Source organism: Diceros bicornis, unplaced genomic scaffold (genome assembly GCF_020826845.1).
Source record: "Diceros bicornis minor isolate mBicDic1 unplaced genomic scaffold, mDicBic1.mat.cur scaffold_77_ctg1, whole genome shotgun sequence".
NCBI classification, from domain to species: domain Eukaryota; kingdom Metazoa; phylum Chordata; class Mammalia; order Perissodactyla; family Rhinocerotidae; genus Diceros; species Diceros bicornis.
Window position 1 is genome coordinate 970,471 of NW_026691656.1, and position 6,345 is coordinate 976,815.

The window sequence follows — 6,345 nt, forward strand, 5'->3', positions numbered from 1 at the left end:
AGCCCCAGTAGATAGTTGTCTGTCATAGGTGCACATCCTTCTAGTTGCTGTACGTGGGACGCGGCCTCAGCATGGCCAGAGAAGCGGTGTGTCGGTGCCATCCTGGGATCCGAACCTGGGCCACCAGCAGCAGAGTGCACGCACTTAACAGCTAAGCCATGGGGTCGGCCTGAAATGGTTTTTTAGACATAGCAGATTTCAGAGCATATTACTTGAAAATAAAACAATCAGTTAGTGAGGTTTAAGCAATGTGGTTTTCTTTTAAACTTGCTCATTCCATGGGAGCATCAATAAAAGCCCTCCGGGAGTGGCTGACACTCTTGCCTTCCGCCTGAGCACCAGCTGTATTTTCTTTAAGCATCAGACTCTCGGGCAACACCATAGCCCTCAACTCCGTTTAGTTGAGAAAAGGCTTTATGAGTCTTGTGTTTTTTCTAGGGGTATGGAGCTCCCAGACTTATTAACTACAGGGAGAGAGCAAGAGTCAGAACACATTCAATAAACTCCAGTGTGCTCAGGTGAGAGGACAGGTGCCTGAACTCACATCTGAAGAAGAATTTAGAGGATGCTTTCTGACTCTGCTTCGTGCCTCTGACTAAGCAGTCCTGGACATCCCCGTTACGGCCACGGAATAACACAGGCAGCCTTGATGGACCAGAAGTCCTCCTATGTCCATCATTTGTGCAGAGCAAACTGGCTTAAGAGCTCTCGTTTCCTGCTGCAGTGGTAATTTACAGAGATACAGAACTGTCATCTAGTGAATAAAAAGAAAGCAGCAAGGTGTTTGACACGAAAAGTGACATTCTGAGTTTTTTCAAAAAGAACAGTGAAGCACTAAAGTTGGTAAAGTTGACACGATGTGGCACACGAAAGTTATAGTAAACATTAATAATGTGTAGGTGAAGTAATCAGTTGCTCTCTATGCCTCTAAAACATGTCTTGACATCTGACTCATAAATAGTACAGTTTAAATATAATAGAATATCTTTGGAAATAACTTCGCATCTCATCTCATCCAATGCTGTTTGCAGGAGCCGGTATTAAATAGCCAGATGGTGAGTACCCATGTTGAAGCACCCTTTTTATCACATTAGAGAGAATATGAGGCATAAGCCCAACGGACTGATGTTCAGATCTTCCCTCTTACCCTTGAGCAATTTTGTAAACATGGTTTTCTTTATTAAATATGATATATAACAGTTAATTTAAAGGATTACTGTAAGAATTGCATAAGGGAATACAGTAAAGGAACTGGCGCACAGTAGATTGATAGTTAATTCTCCTTCCCTGTCTCTCTTCTAAGAAACATACAGAAATAATCTAAGAAGAGAACCCGTCTATAAAGTAAACTTATGACAAAAAATCAATGGCTCCTGAAGTAAGGGACATCATTGTTGAGTACTTAACCGCAACTGCCTCCAAATACTGTTAACTCTCAATTAATTTTATGAGTTTTCTGTCTTCCAGACACTTCACTGGCTACAAGGAAAGGAGAAGGTGTGAAATTTAAATTGATTTCACCCTTGAATGGTCTAGCTGTAGCATCAGGTGTTTTAAATCACCTAGATTTTCAGGTTTCCTGCTTATTCCTGTATATTTTACCATGGTTCACAGCCCGAGAAAATTAGAAAATCATTATAATTTTACACACATGAATATATATCTTGACTATTACAGCTGGACTCTTAATATATAGAGCAATGTTGTACATGATTTGTCCTTGTGGATAGTACAGAACACTTTTGTCCAGGTTTTCTTTGGCATTATCATTTATAATGAAGAACTCAGTAATATATGCCCTGGAGATAAGGGTTTAGAAAAATCTAACATACTATCCTAGTCATGCCTCAAAAAAAAAAATAAAATAAATAAAATGCTATATAAATAATGAGAGGATATTTTTAAGGCACTATTTTTCTTAATTATTTCCCACTTTATTTCCCTTTACCTCTTTTTAATCTTTCTCTGTCTTATTTACTATTGGCTAATCATCTCACAGTAATTAAAGCACCCTCTGCTGAGTCCCCCATGCCTCTTCAAGTGCCCCAGCCTGATGTAGGTCTCAGCTCTGACATAAAGAAGCTGGAAAACCTGTTTTGTGGCACTATTCATAAGAATATCTTTACTATTACAATAATAGCTATATTTTTGAAAGGCACCAGTGGATTACAAAATGAAGTACTTGACCAATATTGTATCCTCATTTTCCTTCCAGGGGGAGCACAACTTTCATGTGTAATGCAGGGCTGCTGCTTTATTGTTTTTCCCTTTCAAGACATTTTATTACTTGTAAAACATAATAGGGTTAATATTGATATATCAGTAACAATATAAACTTACAGACAGCAAAAAGATACTATTTTAGACTCATAATTTTATATACTGTAACAAACAGTAATACTTTCATAATGTACTATCTTGATTGATCATTAATTTTTTCCTGGTTCATTTTTATGCTAATTCATTTATTAGATTATCAAATATATACTTTTATGATCTTTAATTTCAATCAATATATTTGAAGGGACATCAGTTGTTTTTGGGAAGTGAAAGGCCACAAAAATTTTTTGATAATTTATAAGTTTGAGAAGGATCTTTCTACTTTTTATAAGAGAAGTCATTTAATATTTGGGAAAGTTCTCAAAACTCATCAAATTCTTTAATTTTACAGAAAGGAATACTACGTTCCAGAGAGCCTAAGTACGTTGTCACACACTAACCAGAAACAGACCTGGGCCTAGAACTCAGGTCTGAGTCACCTGACTTCTACTGGACCACACTCAAGGGAGCACACCCTCTTCTTACTCGTAATTTCTAATACTAAGCTATTTTCAAAAGCACAGTTGGGAGAAAGTGTAAATAAATAAAACAGATGATTTTATATAAAAAAGTAGCAATTGCTACCCACAATTTCTATTCCATATGAGTGTTTCCTTTCTTGCAGGTTTCTTTTTTTTAATAGTAAGTCTATTTTGGTAACAAGAAAAAAGACATAAAATTTGGCTTTTTAGTAACAATAAAAAGATTCTGTTGAAATTAAAAAGACACTAACTAATGTTTCATCTACTACAGCAACTTAAGAATATTATTTGATTTTGGAAAAGCTCTGAGAGATTTTTTTAAAACTCGTATCCATGTGACTATTAGTCCAGCCAGGCACATCTCCACATGACATCTACTAGAGTGTCCAGTTTTCTGCTGGATCCAGCTGTTGTCAGGCCCAATGCTCTGGCTGGGTACAGAATGATGCAGCTTCTGAAAAGCATGTGCTCAGTTCCACTTCAAGGCTGATTTTCTCTGCAAAGTCTAAGTGGAAGAAAACATCCCCTTCCACATGACTGGATTTCCCTGCAGGCTTAGAGAAACAAGGTGGCCTCATCAGATGGGCAGACAGGAAGATAAATGAGAGTCTGTCACAATTTTATGATAAATAAGAGAGAAAATGATTTGACATCCTAACAAGATCTTCTTACCTGTTGAACAGCATCTGAACATATTTTTCAGAGTTCCCAAAATAGCAGATTGAGATTCTAGGTTGGAAAGGAAGAAGATAGACAATATATTAAAAAATAAATTTTATAATTTCCTCAATCGGAAAACAAAACTAAATAAAATACATCTTTAACCATAAGTGCTGAAAACATCCAGTTTATCTTCCAGTTATAATTCTGTGTTATGAGAACATGAATACTTTTCAATATATTTAATATGTACAGTGACTAACAATCATGCCATTAATTACTTTTGAAATTAGACTTGTCCTATGCCCTTATTGACTGACATCAATCATAATTACTTTTCTCAATTCCTAGTTTCTATTTTGTGTCAGAAAGTACCTGCTGAGACATTCACTTTTTATATTATTCCCTTAGCGTAAGTCTGTAAAATGATGGACGACAACTCAGCCATCTTGAAGGATGAGGTCTCAAATGCTATATCTCACTATTGACAAATCACCTTCTGGTTTGAATGAGAGACAATGAGCACTGTCACAAGAGACACTCGGAAAAAAAGGATCTTGCTTCTTTTGTCTATCCTTTGGGCGTCTGTGAGACTGCAAATTCTTCATACTGGAAAACCTAAGTGAGGACCAAGTCCAGGAATCTTTTTAAAACTAGAGGACACTTTCTTCTACGTGAAGCTTGCATCGAAGTTTATAAACATAAGAAAAAAAAAAGAGAGCCTTCAGGGTCAACTGGGTGGGGCAAGAGTGCGCGCGCTCTGCTGCAGCGTCCCAGGGTTCACCAGTTCAGATCCTGGGTGCGCATCAACGCACCGCTTGTCAGGCCATGGTGTGGTGACATCCCATATAAAGTGGAGGAAGATGTGCATGGGTGTTAGCTCAGCGCCAGTCTTTCTCAGCAAAAAGAGGAGTGAGAAATGTTAGCTCAGGACCGATCTCCCTCACAAAATCAAACAAACAAACAAACAAAAACCAAGAGCCTTCAGGAATATCCAATGCTCCATGGATCAGAGTCTGAAAACCACTCATCTTTTCCGTCCTCCGCATTTTACGGATGAAACATAACACAAACAGTTGGTGACAACCTGAAGACTAGAGTTCGTCTCCTGACTGTCACCTCACTCCCACTCCCGACTGCTGTGCAGACCAGATGCCTGACAAGATACAGCAATCACTCCTGGGGATAATTTAGACATTCCCAATTCAGCAGCATTTTAGTTGATGTATTTGACAAGACTATAGAAAAACAAAAGGTATTTACTACTTAAATTGTATAATGTATAGTTAAATGACATTGAAAGTTTTCATTTCACTTACAGCACAGTTTTGATGGGCCCAGGGGCATTCTTTCATCTGCTCACCCTCCCCGGCATCTCAAACCTTCTCTGCCTTTCCCCTCTTGCTCACTGTACTCCAGCCACACGGGCTTCTTGCTGCCCAACAACATCCGAGTCATAGTTCCTCCACGGCATCTCTGCAACCCTGAGATATCTGCATGTCCTCCTGCTCTGTCCCTTCCCTCTGGGCCTTGCTCCAGCCTCCCTGTGCTCTCTAATTAAAGTAGCAACCCATTCACTCTCTAGCTCTCCCCATTGTCTGTCACTTACCTTCTTCTTGACACAGATCATCACACGATAGACTATGTAATTCACTTGTCTGCCTACTTATCCATTATCTCACTTAGCCAACAAAAACAAGTTCTGTGAAGACAGACATTTTGTAGAAAATTATTTCCTTAGTGTATCCCAAGCCTGGCATACAGTAGGTGTTTAAATATTTGTTGAGTAATTGTAAGAGGGAATGAAAGGAGTCATCAGAAGAATGATCACACCATGGAATAGGTGCCACCATGAAGAGTGGGCATCCTGGGAAGGGAAAGAGGGAGGAAAGATTTTATATCAGGCAACACGGGTACCACTGTGCCTTTACCACTTCCTGCACATCAGCTTGCCGACATAAATAATCCATAATCAATCTATAAATCAAAATTGGGGAGAGTTTATTATGAGCCAACTTTTGAGGACCATGGCCTGTGGCCTTCCTTCCCTAAGGAAGGAAGGGCACCGAAGAAGTGGGGTGTACAGAGCGGTTATATACCATCAAAGAGCATGTATCACAAGTGATTGCAATGCCCCTTTTACAATAGCAACGAGATCAGCCCTGCCAGATTGCCCTGCCAGAACAGCTATTGATGGACACAGCAGGGGAGCAGATCTGGTGTCTCGATGGTCATGGCTGGTGTCACATCTGTTTTCTGGAGCTGGGTGGTCACAGGATGACTGCAGCAATCAAATCCTAGCCTAGGGAGAAATGCTTATCCTTAAGGAAATGCCAATGAGGGGGAAGTTACATTCTTATCTTAAGGGCATTTACTCTCCTCTTTGGGACATGGCAAAGCAGATGCACAGTACAGGCGACAGACCCTTTTGGAAAAACAAATTCAGGCTGAATTAGCTTTACCCCAAATGGCTTCCTCATGTGTTCCCTTATATCCTATTGCTTGCCATTTATTTATCAAGCTCAGTATGTCTTTCAAACAGAAATCATCGAGAATAGCATGAAGTAGTCACTTACCAACAAATGTCACTGTGGCAACAGAATATGAACAAGTTGCCTTCAAATATAACCATTCTCCCAATTACTGTATTTCACTGACTTAATCAAAAAGGGATTCTTCTCTCTTATACTGACAAATCTCCACTCTGAACTTAGCATTAGAGGTAGTCAATTTTGAATAAAGACCTTTAACATCAAAGCCAGCCAATAGATCCTATTAAAACAAATCCAAACTCGGGAACACTTTTGTTTTCAGTCACCTCCAATCCTCTCAAACTCAAGATGAGGTCCCGGCTTTGTGTAGATGGAGAAAAGCTTCTCTTCCT

The 6,345-nt window shown here is 39.2% G+C and overlaps 1 long non-coding RNA gene across 1 annotated transcript; it reads right to left on the reverse strand.

Moving 5' to 3' along the window:
• Positions 1-3,035: 3,035 nt before the first annotated feature.
• Positions 3,036-6,070, reverse strand: LOC131403682 (uncharacterized). The gene is made up of 3 exons (XR_009219477.1): positions 6,038-6,070; positions 3,474-3,530; positions 3,036-3,355 (listed from the first exon to the last, which is right to left on the reverse strand). It is a non-coding gene; the product is annotated as an uncharacterized LOC131403682 (long non-coding RNA).
• Between the last annotated feature and the right edge of the window lie 275 nt (positions 6,071-6,345).